The following is an 18,186-nucleotide window of genomic DNA, read 5'->3' as shown; positions in this document are numbered from 1 at the left end:
GATAACAAAATAAGATTTATTTCCCAAATTATCCTCAGAAACCATCCAAGCAAGAAAAGTAGAGTGAAATATTTAAGGGGCTGAAAGAGAAACCCACAGGCCTATAATTCTGTAGCTTGAAAAACTGTCTTTCAAAAGTAAGGGAGAAGGGTGCCTGGGTGGCTCAGTGGGTTAAAGCCTTTGCCTTCATCTCAGGTCATGCTCCCAGGGTCCTGGGGTCGAGCCCTTCATCAGGCTCTCTGCTCATCAGGGAGCCAGCTTCTCTTCTTCTCTCTCTGCATGCCTCTCTGCCTAGTTGTCATCTCTGTCTGTCAAGTAAATAAATAAAATCTTTTTTAAAAAGTAAGAGATAAATCAAGTCTTTCACATATTAACAAAAATTTAAGGAATTTTTTTTTTTGCCAGTAGACCTTCCACAAAAAGAAAAGAGAATTTACTGAATAAGAGATAATATTTGTAAGTCATATATCTGACAAGGAACTAATATCCAAAAACTATAAAGAACTCATACAACTTAATGACAAAAAGCAAACAACTTGATAAAAAAAAAAAGGGTAGAAGATTGGAATAGACAGTTTTCAAAAGACATATAGATGGCAAACAGACACGTGAAAAGATGTTCCACATTACTAATCATCCAGGAAATGTAAATCAAAACCCCAATGAGATGTCATTTCACATACTTAAAATGGCTAATGTCTAAAAGACAAGAAATAACAAGTAGTGGCAAGGATAAGGAGAAAACGAAACCCCTGCATAATGTTAGTGGAAACAGAAAACAGTATAAAGTCACTATGGAAAGCAGTGTGGTGGGTCTTCCAAAAATTAAAAATAAAACAATCGTATGATCCAGGTATTCTACTTCTGGGTATTTATCTCAAGCACACAAAAATACTAACTCAGAAAAGTGCACACAATGTTTATTTCAGCATTATTTATAGTGGCCAAGATATAGGAAGAACCTAAGTGTCCACTGATGGGTGAAAAGATAAAGAAATTAAGAGCTATATATATGCAATGAATATTATTCAGCCATAAAAAATGAGGTCTTGCCATTTGCATCAACATGAATGGGTCTTTTTTTTCTTTTTTCTTTTTTTAAAATTTCTTTTCAGCATAACAGAATTCATTGTTTTTGCACCACACCCAGTGCTCCATGCAATACGTGCCCTCCTTAATACCCTCCACCTGGCTCCCCCAACCTCCCATTCCCCCCCCCCTGCTCCTTCAAAACCATCAGATTGTTTTTCAGAGTCCATAGTCTCTCATGGTTCACCTCCCCTTCCAATTTCCCTCAATTCCCATCTCCTCTCCATCTCCCTATGACCTCCATATTATATGTTATGCTCCACAAATTAGTGAAACCATATGATATTTGACTCTCTGTGCTTAACTTATTTCGCTCAGTATAATCTCTTCCAGTCCCATCCATGTTGCTACAAAAGTTGGGTATTCATCCTTTCTGATGGAGGCATAATACTCCATAGTGTATATGGACCACATCTTCCTTAACCATTCGTCTGTTGAAGGACATTTTGGTTCTTTCCACAGTTTGGCGACCGTGGCCATTGCTGCTATAAACATTGGGGTACAGATGGCCCTTCTTTTCACTACATCTGTATCTTTGGGGTAATCCCCAGTAATGCAATTGCAGGGTCATAGGGAAGCTCTATTCTTAATTTCTTGAGGAATCTCCACAGTGTTCTCCAAAGTGGCTGCACCAACTTGCATTCCCACCAACAATGTAAGAGGGTTTCCCTTTCTCTGCATCCTCTCCAACACATGTTGTTTCCTGTCTTGCTAATTTTGGCCATTCTAACTGGTGTAAGGTGATATCTCAATGTGGTTTTAATTTAAATCTCCCTGATGGCTAGTGATGATGAACATTTTTTCATGTGTCTGATAGCCATTTGTATGTCTTCACTGGAGAAGTGTCTGTTCATATCTTCTGCTCATTTTTTTTTCTCTGCTCATTTTTTTATATGATTATCTGTTTTGTGTGTGTTGAGTTTGAGAAGTTCTTTATAGATCCTGGATATCGATCTTTTGTCTGTACTGTAATTTGCAAATATCTTCTCTCAATCTGTGGGTTGCCTCTTTGTTTTGTTGACTGTTTCCTTTGCTGTGCAGAAGCTTTTGATCTTGATGAAGTCCCAAAAGTTCATTTTCACTTTTGTTTCCTTTGCCTTTAGAGACATATCTTGAAAGAAGTTGCTGCAGCTGATATTGAAGAGGTTACTACCTACGTTCTCCTCTAGGAATCTGATGGATTCCTGTCTCACGTTGAGGTCTTTTATCCATTTCGAATTTATCTTTGTGTATGGTGTAAGAGAATGGTCGAGCTTCATTCTTCTACATATAGCTGTCCAATTTTCCCAGCACCATTTATTGAAGAGACTGTCTTTTTTCCACTGTATATTTTTTCCTGCTTTGTTGAAGATTATTTGACCATAGAGTTGAGAGTCCGTATCTGGGCTCTCTACTCTGTTCCACTGGTCTATGTGTCTGTTTTTATGCCAGTACTATGCTCTTATGGTGATCACAGCTTTGTAGTAAAGCTTGAAATCAGGTAACATGATGCTCCCAGTTTTATTTTTGTTTTTCAACATTTCCTCAGCGATTCGGGGTCTCTTCTGATTCCATACAAATTTTAGGATTATTTGCTCCAGCTCTTTGAAAAATACCAGTAGAATTTTGATTGGAATGGCATTAAAAGTATAGATTGCTCTAGGCAGTATAGACATTTTAACAATGTTTATTCCTCTGATCCAAGAGCATGGAATGATCTTCCATCTTTTTTTGTCTTCTTCAATTTCTTTCATGAGTGTTCTGTAGTTCCTCAAGTAAAGATCCTTTATCTCATTGGTTAGGTTCATTCCCAGGTATCTTATGGTTCTAGGTGCTCTAGTAAATGGAATCAATTCTCTAATTTCCCTTTCTGTATTTTCATTGGTAGTGTATAAGAAAGCCACTGATTTCTGTACATTGACTTTGTATCCTGCCATGTTACTGAATAGTTGTATGAGTTCTAGTAGTTTGGGGTGGAGTCTTTTGGGTTTTCCATATAAAGAATCATGTCATCTGCGAAGAGAGAGAGTTTGACTTCTTCATTGACAATTTGGATACCTTTTATTTCTCTTTGTTGTCTGATTGCTGTTGCTAGGACTTCTAATACTAGGTTGAACAAGAGTGGTGAGAGTGGGCATCCTTGTTGTGTTCCCGCTCTCAACGGGAAGGCTGCAAGCTTTTTATCATTGAGGATGATATTTGCTGTGGGTCTTTCATAGATAGATTTTATGACGTTCAAGAATGTTCCCTCTATCCCTCTACTTTGAAGCATTTATTCAGAAACGGATGCTGGATCTTGTCAAATGCTTTTTCTGCATCAATTGAGAGGACCATGTGGTTCTTCTCTCTTCTCTTATTGATTTGTTCTATCACATTGATTGATTTGCAAATGTTGAACCATCCTTGTAATCCAGGGATGACTCCCACCTGGTCATGGTGGATAATCTTTTTAATGATTTAGTTTTTAATGTGCTGTTGGATCCTGTTTGCTAGGATCTTGTTGAGAATCTTAGCATTCATATTCATTAGTGATATTGGTATGATATTCTCCTTTTTGGAGTGGTCTTTGCCTGGTTTGGGGATCAGGGTAATACTGGCTTTATAAAAAGAGTCTGGAAGTTTTTCTTCTGCTTCAATTTTTTGAAACAGCTTCAGGAGAATAGGTGTTATTTCTTCTTTGAAAGTTTGGTAGAATTCCCCAGGGAATCCGTCAGGTCCTGAGCTCTTGTTTTTTGGTAGGTTTTTGATCACTGCTTCAATCTCATTACTAGGTATCAATCTATTCAGGTTGTCAATTTCTTCCTGGTTCAATTTTGGGAGTTTATAGTGTTCCAGGAATGCATCCATTTCATCTAGGTTGCTTAACTGTTGATAATAACTGTTGATAATAACTCCTGATGGTTGTTTCTACTTCCTTGGTGTTAGTTGTGATCTCTCCCTTTTCATTCATAATTTTATTAATTTTTTTAAAGATTTTATTTATTTATTTGACAGAGAGAGATCACAAGTAGGAAGAGAGGCAGGCAGAGAGAGAGGAGGAAGCAGGCTCCCTGCTGAGCAGAGAGCCCGATGCAGGACTCAATCCCAGGACCCTGAGATCATGACCTGAGCCAAAGGCAGCAGCTTAACCCACTGAGCCACCCAGGTGCCCCCATAATTTTATTAATTTGAGCTTTCTCTCTTTTTTTTTTGGATTAGTGTGGCCAATGGTTTATCGATCTTATTTATTATTTCAAAAAACCAGCTTCTAGTTTCATTGATACATTCTACCGTATCTCTAGTTTCTACCTCATTTATCTCTGCTCTAACCTTGATTATTTCCCTTCTTAAGTGTGGAGTTGGTTTAATTTGTTGTTGATTCTCCAGTTCTTTAAGGTGTAGAGACAGCTGGTGTATTCTGGATTTTTCTATGTTTTTGAGGGAGGCTTGGATGGCTGTGTATTTCCCCCTTAGGACCGCCTTTGCTGTATCCCATAGGTTTTGAACTGAAGTGTCTTCATTCTCATTGGTTTCCATGAATTGTTTAAGTTCCTCTTTGATCTCCTGGCTGATCCAAGCATTCTTAAGCAAGGTGGTCTTTAGCTTCCACTTGTTTGAGTTCCTTCCAAAATTTTTCTTGTGATTGAGCTCCAGTTTCAAAGCATTGTGATTTGAGAATATGCAGGGAATAATCTCAGTCTTTTGGTATTGGTTGAGGCCTTGATTTGTGACCCAGTATGTAGTCTATTCTGGAGAAGGTTCCATGTGCACTTGAGAAGGATGAGTATTCTGTTGTTTTAGGGTGGAATGTCCTGTATATATCTATGAGGCCCATATGGTCCAATGTGTCATTCAATTCTCTTGTTTCTTTATTGATTTTCTGCTTGGATGATCTGTCTATTACTGAGAGAGGAATGTTAAGATCTCCTACTATTAATGTATTCATATCAATATGACTGTTTATCTTGATTAATAGTTTTCTTATATAATTGACTGCTCCTGTATTGGGGGCATAGATATTTACAATTGTTAGATCATCTTGGTGGATAATCCCTTTAAGAATTATGTAGTGTTCAGTTTAAAATCTAATTTATCTTATATGAGAATCACTACCCCGGCCTTCTTTTGAGGCCCATTGACATGAAAGATGCTTCTCCATCCCTTCACTTTCAGTCTGGGTGTATCCTTAGGTTCAAAATGGGTCTCTTGTAGACAACATATGGATGGGTCCTGTCGTTTTATCCAATCTGCAACCCTGTGCCATTTTATGGGTGCATTTAGGCCATTCACATTGAGAGTGATTATTGATAGATACGTTTTTATTGACATCGTGTTACCTTTGAAGTCTTTCTTTCTGTAGATTGTCTCTATATTTCTGTTCAATGCTATCCTTAGGATTTTTCCTCTTTTATAGAACCCCCCTTAATATTTCCTGCAGTGTCAGCTTGGTGGTTGCATAGTCTTAAGCCTTGCCGGTCTTGGAAACTCTTTATCTCTCCATCCATTTTGAATGTCAGTCTTGCTGGATAAAGTATTCTTGGCTGCATGTTCTTCTCATTCAGTGCCCTAAATAAATCTTGCCAGCCCTTTCTGGCTTGTCAGGTTTCTGTGGACAGGTCTGACGTTATTCTGAAGGGTTTTCCTCTGTATGTAAGAATCCTCTTTGTCCTAGTAGCTTTCAAGAGATTGTATCTACAATTATGATTTCTCAATTTTACTATTAGGTGCCTTGATGTTTTTTTAGAATCTATAATCTTGGGGGGAGACCATTCTGCCTCTAGTACATGAATGCTGGTTCCATTCGTGAAATTGGGAAAATTTTCATGGAGAACTTGTTCCACTATATCTTCTAGACTTCTTTCTTTCTCCTCACCTTCAAAGATTCCAATAATTCTGACATTGAAACGTTTCATGGCATCATTTATTTCCCTGATTCTATTTTTGTGGTTTCTAAGCTGTTTGTTCCAGGCTTCCTCTTGATCCTTTCTGTTTGTCCTCCAGATCACTAATTCTATCTTCTCTCTCAGTTACTCTAGCTTTTAGAGAATTTAGATTAGATTGGAACTCATTGAGAGCATTGTGAACATCATCCCTGGTGGCTTTCAGTTCTGCCCTAATCAATTCTGTTTGGTCATCCATGGCTTTCTCCAACCTAGTCATTGCCTGGATAATTGTTAGCCTGAATTCCCTTTCTGACATATTGTCTATGTTGATAGCCATTAGCTCTGTTGCCGAAGGCCCATCCTCTGAATTTTTCTTCTGTTGGGCATTCCTCCTCCTAGTCATTTTGGTGAACGGATGTATCTGAATGTATCAACTGTGGTGCAGTCAAGGTGCACCCTGGAACACTTCTGAGCAATCAGAAGTCCCCACCCAAATGAAAGAAAAAGAGAAAAAAGAAAAGAAAAAGAAAAAAAGAGAGAGAGAGACATTGAAAAAAAAAAAGAAAGATTAAAGAGAAGGCTCAGCCCAAATGGGCTGCAAGGTAAGATATATGACATATACAAACAAAAAGACTGATAAAAGTATATGACAAGAAAAAAATATTTATGTATATATATATATATGAATATATATATAAATATATATATATATAATTTTTAAAAAAAGAACCTCATCAAAAAGAACCCCAAGTTTAAGATTTATATACTATCAGGACAAACACAAATACACAGAAACACTGGCAGAATTAAAAATAGGAGAGTAGTTATAAGTTCTCAGTGTGGGCAAGGAAGTTTATTTTGATTCTTCTTGGCTGTATCTTGATATCTTTGTTAAAGGACTCAACTTTCCTACAATAAAGGGGGATTAAAAATTGGTTTACTTATAGGGGTAGCATTGATTGGGGAAAGGGGATTACCTTGAAGTATAACTCCACATGAATGTTAAAAAATAAAGTAAAAAAAGAATAAACTAAACTAAACTGAACTAAAATTTAAAAAAAAAATTAAAAATAAAAAAGCAAAAGAAAAACACAGGTATATGTATCAAAAAGTTCAGGTTAAAAGGTTATTATGGAATTTGATGTACTGGACATCTCACTGTATGGTAAATAGGTTAAAAAATTATCTACATATAAAAAAAAGAACCAGAATAGTGGGAGCGAATTAAAAATAAAAGTTGTACCTATGAAGTAGTGGTGGTTGTTCTCTTGTAGTCTTTTTTTTTCTTTTTTTTTTTTTTTTTCCTTGTTGGCCTTCTGGGGGAGGGGCCCGCCACATGAGTTTTCAGTCAGTGTTCCCTGAGTTAAGTCCTCCCGCCCCCCTTAAGGGGCTGGGCTCTGGGGAAACCAGTTTTTCAGGCTTTTGTTCTCTGGAGGTTTTTATGTTTGTTTGTTTGTTTGTTCGTATTTTTGTTTTCTATTTTTCTCTTGCCTTGACAGCTTTTGATGGTTTTTGGAGGTTTGGAGGAAAGCAAACTGCACCCAGACCTCCCTCTCAAAGAAAAGCCTCAGTCTGCATACAAATGGCTATCAGACACATGAAAAAATGCTCATCATCATTAGCCCTCAGGGAGATTCAAATTAAAACCACATTGAGATATCACCTTACACAAGTTAGAATGGCCAAAATTAACAAAACAGGAAACAACATGTGTTGGAGAGGATGTGGAGAAAGGGGAACCCTCTTACACTGTTGGTGGGAATGCAAGTTGGTGCAGCCTCTTTGGAGAACAGTGTGGAGATTCCTCAAGAAATTAAAAATAGAGCTTCCCTATGACCCTGCAATTGCACTCCTGGGTATTTACCCCAAAGACACAGATGTCGTGAAAAGAAGGGCCATCTGTACCCCAATGTTTATAGCAGCAATGGCCACAGTCGCCAAACTATGGAAAGAACCAAGATGCCCTTCAATGGATGAATGGATAAGGAAGATGTGGTCCATATACACTATGGAATATTATGCCTCCATCAGAAAGGATGAATACCCAACTTTTGTAGCAACATGGACGGGACTGGAAGAGATTATGCTGAGTGAAATAAGTCAAGCAGAGAGAGTCAATTATCATAGGGTTTCACTTATTTATGGAGCATAACCAATAGCATGGAGGACAAGGGGCGTTAGAGAGTAGTAGGGAATTTGGATAAATTGGAAGGGGAGGTGAACCATGAGAGACTATGGACTCTGAAAAACAGTCTGAGGGGTTTGAAGTGGCGGGGGGGTGGGAGGTTGGGGTACCAGGTGGTGGGTATTATAGAGGGCACGGCTTGCATGGAGCACTGGGTGTGATGAAAAAATAATGAATACTCTTTTTTATGAAAATAAATAAATTGGAAAAAAAAAAAGAAATTTGGAACAAGCAAAAAAAAAAAAAAAGAAAAAAAAAGAAAAAGAAAAGCCTCAGTCTGTCCCCTTGTGAGTGCTCCAGAGCACCTAAGTTCCCCCTCAGCGGCTAGCAGAGCAGGTTCGAGTAGCGGTTCCTGGGGACACAGGAACTCCTGCTCATAACAAAAACCATGACGGCGGCAGCTGTGGGCAGTTCCAGACTGCCAGAGAGGTTCCAAACAGCGATCACACACTGAGATTTTTCCACTGGCCCAGGCTGAGAGTGCCTGGTCTTTCTGGGTCGGAGAGCTCCTAGCTGATGTGTCTGCATACACCTCTCTCATGGGAGGGCGCAGGGCGCGGTTCAGACTCTGATAGCGTGGCACAGCACTCAAGTGGGGACTGTAAAAAGTCTGTGCTTCTGCCGGAGTGGCGAGCCTCCCAGCCCCTCACGGGAGCCGGACCCCACGCGCTCTCAGGCACACTGGCGGCTCAGAAACCAAGACCTGGTTTCTCCACCGCACTCTCTTTGGCTCAGCGCCAGGGGAGGCTGTCCTTGGTTCGGGGACTTAAGCCCCTGTCCCTAACCGCCCTGATTCCCACAATTTCCCCCTGCGATCCTTTGCTCTTTTTGAGTGCTTTCAACCAGACTCCGAGTTAATGCTGGTCCCCAGTGCAGGGCACTCTCGTATTGGGGTATTACTTTCCAACGGGTCGCCTCTGGTGGCTCCCTCCCCCTTTTGCTTATCTTCTGATATCAGTCCGACTTTCCCACTCAGCTTTACCTGCCCACTGGCATCTTCTGCCCCTGTAGAGATCCAGACGTGTGTAATTCTGATCTCAGGCTGATTTCATGGGTGATCAGAGTTCTTTGGTAGGTAATCAGCTCACTTTAGGGTACAGGTTGAAATGGCGCCTCCTCCTACTTCCCTGCCATCTTGTCTCTCCAACATGAATGGATCTTGAGGGCTTTCTGCTAATTGAAATTTTAGAGAATGATAAATACTATAAAATCTCACATAGAATCTAAAAAAAAAAAAAAAAGCCCACAAAATAGATATAAAGGATAGATTCATGGTTGCAAGAGGTAGGGTTGCGGAGTGGGCAAAATGGATAAATGGAATCAAAAGGCATAAATTTCTGGATGTAAAGTTAGTAAGTCATGGGAATGTAATATACAGCAGGGAAACTATAGTTAACAATATTATATTGCATGCTTGAAAACTGCTAAAGAGTAAATCTTAATGTTCTCATCACAAGAAAAAATTCTGTAACTATATTGGTGATGGATGTTAACTAGACTGGTGCTGATTATTTTGCAATATATGCAAATATTGAATCATTATTTTGTACACTTGAAATTAATATCCTGTTATATGTCAATTATACTTCAATTAAAAATTTATAAACAAATTTTTAAAGACTTTCCTCATGCAAAAGCAAAAAACACAAACCATGAATGTTCATGCTATGCAATTAAAGAAAGGAACTAGTGATATGCTCAAGTCTTTGGATGGATCTCAGGTACATCATGTTGGGTGGGAAAAGCCAGCCATAAAAGGTTATATACTACTTGATTCCATTTATATAACATTTCAAAATGACAAAATCACAGTGATGGAGCCAGAGATTAGGAATTTTGTCTGTTTTGATGGACTAGCTCTGTGTTTGATTTTGGTAGTGGTTATATGGCTCTATACATATGAAAAGACTTTTAACACTTTACATGCCAAAATCAAAAACAAAAACAAAAACAAATGCAGCTAAAAAGTGAAATTTGAATAAGGTCTGTAGTTTATTTAATACTATTGTATTAGTGTTAGTTTCCTGGCTTTGACAATGCTACTGTAGTCATATTAGATGTTATTAATGGGGAGAGTTAAGTGGAGGGTTCTCAGGTAAGCTCTGTACTGTTAGTGCAATTTACTATGAGTCTTAAAATATTTCAAAATATAGTTATACAACATTTTCACACTCTTTTGATTACTGATTTAATCATGCAAAAGAGACCTAACCAAGTACTCCAGAAATCATTTTTCCCTTCCAAAGAAGCCTGAGCTTCTTTTCACATATTTAAACCTATTTATACACTACATCAATAAATAATACTTAGTAGAGTCATGCAGTAGTCTTTAGCAACATAAGTTTCTCCTGAATTGCTACTAACAGGAGGTTATTATCAGTGTGACTTTGCCTTCCAAAGGAACTTAAACTCACTCACACACACACTTGCAGCAGGAACTTAAGCCTGCTGAGATTTCATACACACTGATATAGTGAAGAGAGAACAGAGCAGCAATGGAGGAAATAGGCAAGATGTAGAAGGAACTTCACACAACGACATCACTGGCTTAAATCTATTCTCCTATTGGGGCATACTTACCCTGTTATCAATTTTAGCGATTTTTAATAATAGTAAATCCATGAAAACCAACGTGCATCTGTATCTGTGAAAGCCCAAATAAAATACATAAACTCCTTGTGTATATTGCTTTGCATTCAAACTCTGAACCCCCTCCATTCATTAGATATTTTGTTGACTTCAGGAAAATCAGGAAGAGAAAAAACTTAATTGGTACTTCACCTTAAGGGAATAGATTGAATAAAACACCAATTAGTATTTAGATAATAGAAAATCTAATTAGCTACCAAGCATCCAACAGAAAATCTTTTTCTTTCCGTAACTGAAGCAAGAGTACACAGCAGATCAGAATCTCAGGAGTGTCTGTTCTAATCCCTCTCCTGCCACTAATTTATTGCTAAAGACACAAACAACTAACTTAACTAGGAGATTAAAGCATTTGGCAAATATACTTGAGACTGGTTCTGCTTTGGATGAGTTGGATGTATTTGAGAATATTCTATAAAACAAGCTTGCCTCTACATAGTCCAATATATGCTTCTTTTATGAAGAGGAAGAGAAGAAGCAAACAAACAAACAAAAAAATTTAAAAAATATTCCACTAAACCTGAAAGTGTGTGTGTGTGTGTGTGTGTACACTCCATAAGGGCAGAATCAGCCTTAAGGAAAGAAATAGTGAACACTATTTATTCAACTATGAACATTCTAAAAGTAACAATTAAACTGGGTGTGGTGAAAAAATAATGAATAATGTTTTTCTGAAAATAAATAAATTGGAAAACAAACAAACAAAAAAAACATATAGGATAAATATTTCTAGCTAAATATGTGGAACATAGGTCTTTTACCCTATTCACCATGCCCCCCAATTCTGGATGAGTTTGACTGATTTGCCTGCCATGATGTCCAGTAGATCAATGTTGCTCTGGTCAGCTTTCAGATGGCAGTAGAAGCAAAAAATGGATCCTCAGGCCTCATGGATGAGTGATGATAAATGTGGGAGTATCATGAGCTATAAAGTTTTCTCAATTTTCACAACAAGATAAAGTATTCCTCTGAAGATTGACAGTGGCTTTCTGATAACTCCTATCACCTCATTTTTGGTCCATCTAGAATGGAGAGAGACAGTGAGGAAATGCCCTATGAAAATTTAAAGAAATAAAAAATAAGGAGCATTGAGAACATTAAAATTTCAGTAATGTATTTGCTATGAATTAGTTAGTAACCATGTTTTATATTTCAGAATTGAGTGTTTTCATAATATACTAGTTTCCATAGGCACAGATTGTGTTTAGGAAGCAGTAAGTTTATAAACTCTTAATCCCACCTCAAGTGGTATAACCATGTTGAGCATCAACTGTTTATCAATTAAACATGAATAATAATGGCCCCTTATAGAATTAGATGTGATTGGTATGAGGAATAATAATATCCCATCATTAGCAGCCAAGATTCTTGAAGAAGGCTACAGCTTTCCAGTTTGCTGACTCGTAGAGATTGCATTGATCTTGTGGAGTTCAGTACATCAAAAAAAGTATGAGATCTTCCAGTCTGACTTCAGCTGGGAGTGTTCACAAGTACTCAATGAATCCCTCATCTACAATCCAGGATTTTCTAATGCTTTGCAATTCTGCCCTCTCCTCCTACCATGATAACTGAAGTCCCCTAAATAGAAATCAAGAGGTAGAAAGTAAGTTTGAAGAGTTTTTCTTTGGAGGGCATATGCTATGTTTTGGCATTCATTGATCACTGACTGCAGACATCCTGTGGCCCTGTGCCCTTGGTAAATACCAGGACGGGGTTTTATGTATTCCTCAGTTTTCTTCTAAGCATTTCTTTGATCATAATCACAAGTTCCAAAGAAAAATACTTTCTGACTTTCCACCTATCAGTTGAATAAATAAGGGTTATCACTGAAAAAAAAAAAAAAAAGAGTTTTGCAGCAGCAAAAGCAAATGCTGAAAGAAGGTAAGAAAAGAATCAAAGGTGCAAAGGTTTAATATCCCCGAGTTTCTGTTTGAATATGAGCCAGTGCATAGTGAGTATTAGATTCCTAATAATACATGAAATATGGGTGATTGGCTTTGTGACAGAGCCTAAGGATTCAATAAATGGCATTTTAGTGTGCATGCATGTGTGTGTGTGGATAGATGGATAGATAGATAGATAATAGATATTCACAAACATACATACATATAAAATATCAATAAAGTTAAAATTAAATTTTCAATGTAACTTTGAGATAGACTCCCAAGGATTAGGAATTGCCGAGTGAAGTTCTTATTATAATATTCAAAACTCTCCACTTAGTACATTTTTCATATTATAATTTAATAACTTCAAACATAATCCCTCAGGTTTGCAGGATCAGCCTGTGTGAGATTTCCTCTAACATGTCAAGAAGTATGTGTTTCAAGGGCACCTGGGTGGCTCGGTCAATTAAGCATCTGCCTTTGGCTTAGGTCATGATCCCAGGGTCGTGGGATCTAGCCCAACATTGGAATTCCTGCTCAGCAGGGAGCCTGCTTCTCCTTCTCCCTCTGTCCCTCCCCTTTCTTGTGCTTGCTTGCTCCCTCTCTCTCCCTCTCTGTAAAATAAATAAATAAAATCTTTCAAAAAATAAAAATGTATTTCTAAAATTTATTTTACATAGAAAGTCTTCTGTCATATTGAAAACTAGTTATTTTTTCTACATATGAGATAAAGTTTCAAGACTTAATTACTCATTCTTATTTTTTTCTGAGTATTTTTCAGATACTTGGGGATCATATCCCAAATCACAGCCTCTTGTGTACATAAGATCTTTCTCAGTTTTTGTGGCTAAATAATATCAGTATTATTTTCATCATACATTTAAAAAAAATCCTGTAGCACATCATTTAAATTTCTTCAACATTTTAACAAATATCTTGGAGGCGAAAGAAGGTTATTAATATTTTTTAAAAATTTAATTGTGTATTTATGAAGTATATATGCTTTTATCTACAGAATTAGGAGAGTATTCTAAGTTAAATATTGAAAAAATATTCTGAATTAAATTATTAAAACCATGCAAGTCTGTTAAACTTAGGGACACCTGGGTGTCTCTGTCTTTATGTGTCTGCCTTCAGGTCAGATCATGATCCCAGGGTCCTGGGATTGAGTCCTGCATAGGACATCCTGCTAGGTGTGAAGCCTGCTTCTCCTTCTCCCACTCCCCCTGCTTGTGTTCTCTCTCTTGCTGTGTCTCTCTCTGTCAAGTAAAAAAATAACATCTCATTTTAAAGTCTGTTAAACTTATATTTATTAAGTTATGAATAATGCTAATTTGTTACATCAGAAAATATTAGCATTCAACAGTTTCTTAAGTGGCATGACCAATAGACAAGGTTTACCAATTCTGGTGAGTATTTTATGTTTTGATAGCTTAACTCTCACCATGCTGCTATATATAAGAAATTCCTAGAGACAAGTAAATAAAACTGCATAATTTTTTTCTTCTAAAATTACTTCATCCTTTTTGTTTCATTATCATGCAATCCTTTCTCTTGTAAAAAACAAAAATAATTCAGCAATCATCAGGTTATATGTGTTTATTTTAGCAAACTAAAATAAATAAGGAAACTATCTGGGTTTTTTTTTTAAGATTTTATTTATTTATTTGACAGAGACCACAAATAGGCAGAGAGGCAGGCAGAGATAGAGAGGGGAAAGCAGACTCCCTGCTGAGCAGAGAACCTGATGTGGGACTTGATCCCACGACCCTGAGATCATGACCTGAGCTGAAGACAGAGGCTTAACCCATTGAGCCACCCAGCCACCCAGAAAACCATCTTAATTTGATAGTGATTATCTACACAAAACCTACAGCAAACATATCATTCTTAAAATATCAAAAATTTTCCTTCTAATACTGGGAGAAAGAAAATGATGTCCATTATGACATCTCCTATTTGCAATGGCACTAGATAATAATAGACATGCCAAAGTATTTAGGGGGAAGTGTATTAATTTCTGCAACTGCTTTGAAATGTGTCTAAAAAAGAATAAAATAAGGAATGGATTGGTGGATAGATAGAAGTACTGACATATATATAATAAGGCAAGATGGTAAGCAATAAATCTAGAATGGTATGATCTATTAGGTAGGTATTCAGATGTCTGCTATAAAAGTCTTTCAACTTCACTGTATGTTGGGGAAATGTGGTACCTGAGGTCTCAGGCTAGGGCAATAATGTTTAAAAAAATTGGAATGAGTGGGAAGAAAATAAAATGCCATTATTTGCAGATGATATGATCAAGTACACAATCCAAAAGAATTTACCAGTAAACTAATAGAATTAGCAGGATTTCTGAATACCAAGACATACACAAAATTCACTTATAATTCTATCTCCCAGGAACAATTAGAAACTGAATTTTTTAAAGTGTACCATTTACAACAGCATTAAAAAAAAAAAAAGTAAGTACCCAGAGATCAATCTAAAAAAAAAAAAAAAGTGAGTATAAATTTAAAAACCTAAATAAGTGAATATTTATTAGATTTATGGGCTGGACTGTTCCATATTATAATTCCTTCAGAATTGATCAAAAGATTCAATGCAATCTAACCTGAACTTTAGTAAGTTTGGGGGTATTTTTGGTAGAGGGAGAAGATTTGACAAATTGATTCTAAAATTTATATGGAAATGCAAAAATCCAAGAGTAGCCCAGAAAATCTGGAAAAGAAATAAAGTTTATTATTTTTTAAAAAATAAATAAAATCAGATTCTTCACCACCCTCTCTCAATGCTTGTACCCTCAGGTCCCACTAACTTTTTCCTCCAATTATAAAAATAAAATTAACCATTAGTAATGTCAAACTTTAAAGACATTTTGTCTCATAGTATGCATAGTTGTTTCAGTATAGATTTGGGATTCAGATAGATGTGAGTTTGAATCTCATTAACCAGCTAAATGAATAGGAGTAAATTGTCTTCTAACTTCTCAAAGGGATACACACACACCCTTATATTCATAACAGTGTTATTTATGATGGCCAAATTATGGAAGAAACCCAAGTGTCTATCGATTGATGGATAAATAAAGAAAATGTGATACACACACTTGCACACATACACAGAGAATGGAATATAATCCAGCTATAAAAAAGAATGAAATCTTGCCATTTGCAACAACAATGGATGGACCCTGAGGGTATAATTTATGTGAAGTAAGTCAGTCAGAGAAAAAAAATATATATATATGATTTCACTCATACGTGGAATTTAAGAAAACAGATGAACATATGAAAAAAGAAGGAAAAAGAAAATAAGGTAAAAACAGAGAATGAGGCAAACCATAAAAGACTATTAACTCTAAGAAACAGGGTTGCTGGAGAGGAGGTGGGTGGGGAATGGGGTAATGAGGTGATGGGCATTAAGGAGGGCACTTGATGGAGTGAGCACTGGGTATTATATGCAACTGATGAATCACTAAATTCTGCTCCTGAAACTAATAATATAGTATATGTTAACTAAGTTGAATTATTTTTAAGTAAAGAATTTTTAAAAATAAAATAAACCTAGGGAAAAAAGAAATAGTAGAAAACCAGGGAATATCTATGAAACCAAAAGCTGGGTCTTTCAAGGAATTACAATTAATATCTAACCAGATCAGTGGTTTTCAACTGGAAGGGATTTTTCCCCCAGGTGACATTTGTCAATGTTTGGATATATTTTTGGTTGTCAAGGGAGACAAGCTTCTGACATCTAGTGGATAGAGACACAAAATGCTGATGAATATTCTACAATGCACAAGACAGTCCTCACGAGGATTATCTTGCCCAAACTGTCAATAGTTCCAGACTGCTCAGGCAAGAAAGAAAAAGGTTGCAAGTTACCAATATCAGGAATGAAAGAGGATCATCACTACAGTTCCCACAGACATTTCAATAATAAAAAATAAAATAAACAACTTGATTCTAATAAATTTAACAACTTAGGTGAAATTGACAAATTATTTGAAAGTCAAAAACTGCCAAGTCTCACTCAAGAGGAAACAATCAAAATAGCCTTACATCTATTTAAAAATTACATTTGTTTAAATACCTCCCCAGGATTCAAGACAAGGATTACTCTCCTGATGAATTCTAACAAACCCATAAGGAAAAATTAATGACGGTTCTACATAAACTCCTCCAGACCAAAGAGGAAGATAGAATACAACTCAAAAAACTTTCAGTTTCCAGTTCCATGTGAAGAAGCTTGGAAGTCCACATTTGGTCTTGACAGGAAAAAGATGAACATTCTGAAAAATCAACAATTTGTTTTGGATCCATAAGGGACACAAAGACAACTGCTTTCTCCAAGACCAGGGAGTCTAGACTCACCAGAGCAGAAACTCATGAGCAGAAACCACCTTGGGAACCAAGGTAAGAAAACCTGAACTGTAATTGATAAATTGCTGGAGGCTGAGTGTGGATACCTCTGGTGTTAAAAACTCCAAGGGAGCCCCACAATATTGTAATATTTATCTCTAGGAGTTTGACCAAATTCCCACAGTAAATACTGAAGAAAAATACCCTTGGGCTTTCAGCAGGGAGAAGGAGAAAAGAACAGTTCTGAAACTGACCAGACCACTCTGTTCTTCTTCATAAGACCTGCCCTCAGGAGAAACTAGTTAACCAGAGCTGCCTAACTGCTGAGATATTATCAGAACCTACCTGACCTTGGGGGAAGGACAGAGTCAAATCACATCCCTTCTAGCCTTCCACTGGGAAAAAGAAGTACCCAACTCCAGCCCATTCTAATCATTCTGTCTCATCTAAAAGGGAAGGGGAAAAACTGAGACATACTTATGAAGGTCACAGTCCAAAGTCATACATTCACTAAAAGACTGAGACCAAATCAACGGACTAGAGAACACTTCCCTTCCCCCAACTACTCACCGCCACATCATGAAAGAGGCCTATTTAGAGCAATCCTTTTTACCTGCAAGAACATGGCTGGCTATCAAGAAAAAAATGAAAGCATGCTAAACAGCAAAAACACAATTTGAAGAGGCAGGTCAAGCATCAGAACCAGACACAGCAGGTATATCGAAACTATCAGTTGAGGAACTTAAAACAACTTTAACTGGCATGCTCAGGACTCTAATGGATGAAAGAGATAGCACATAAGAACAAGAAGGCAATGAACCATTGAGAGATTGTGGACTCTGAGAAACAAACTGAGGCTTCTGGAGGGAAGTGGGTTGGGAGGTTGGGTGAGCCTGGTGGTGGGTATTATGGAGGGTCCTTATTACATAGAGCACTAGGTGTGGTGCATAAACCATGAATTCTGGAACACTGAAACGAAATTTAAAAAATAATAATAATTATTTTTCAAGTGTTTGGAAGTTAAAAAAAAAAAGAAAAAGAAGGCAATGTAAGTGGAGATACGGAAAACCCAATGAAATACCAACAAAAATGCTGGACATCACACTGTAACAGAGATGAAAAATGCATTTGATGAGGTTATTAGTACATTGGGTATGGCTGGGAAAGAAGTTCTG

The sequence above is a fragment of the Neovison vison genome, chromosome 1, assembly GCF_020171115.1.
Source record: "Neovison vison isolate M4711 chromosome 1, ASM_NN_V1, whole genome shotgun sequence".
NCBI lineage: Eukaryota > Metazoa > Chordata > Mammalia > Carnivora > Mustelidae > Neogale > Neogale vison.
This window is presented reverse-complemented; position numbering follows the sequence as displayed.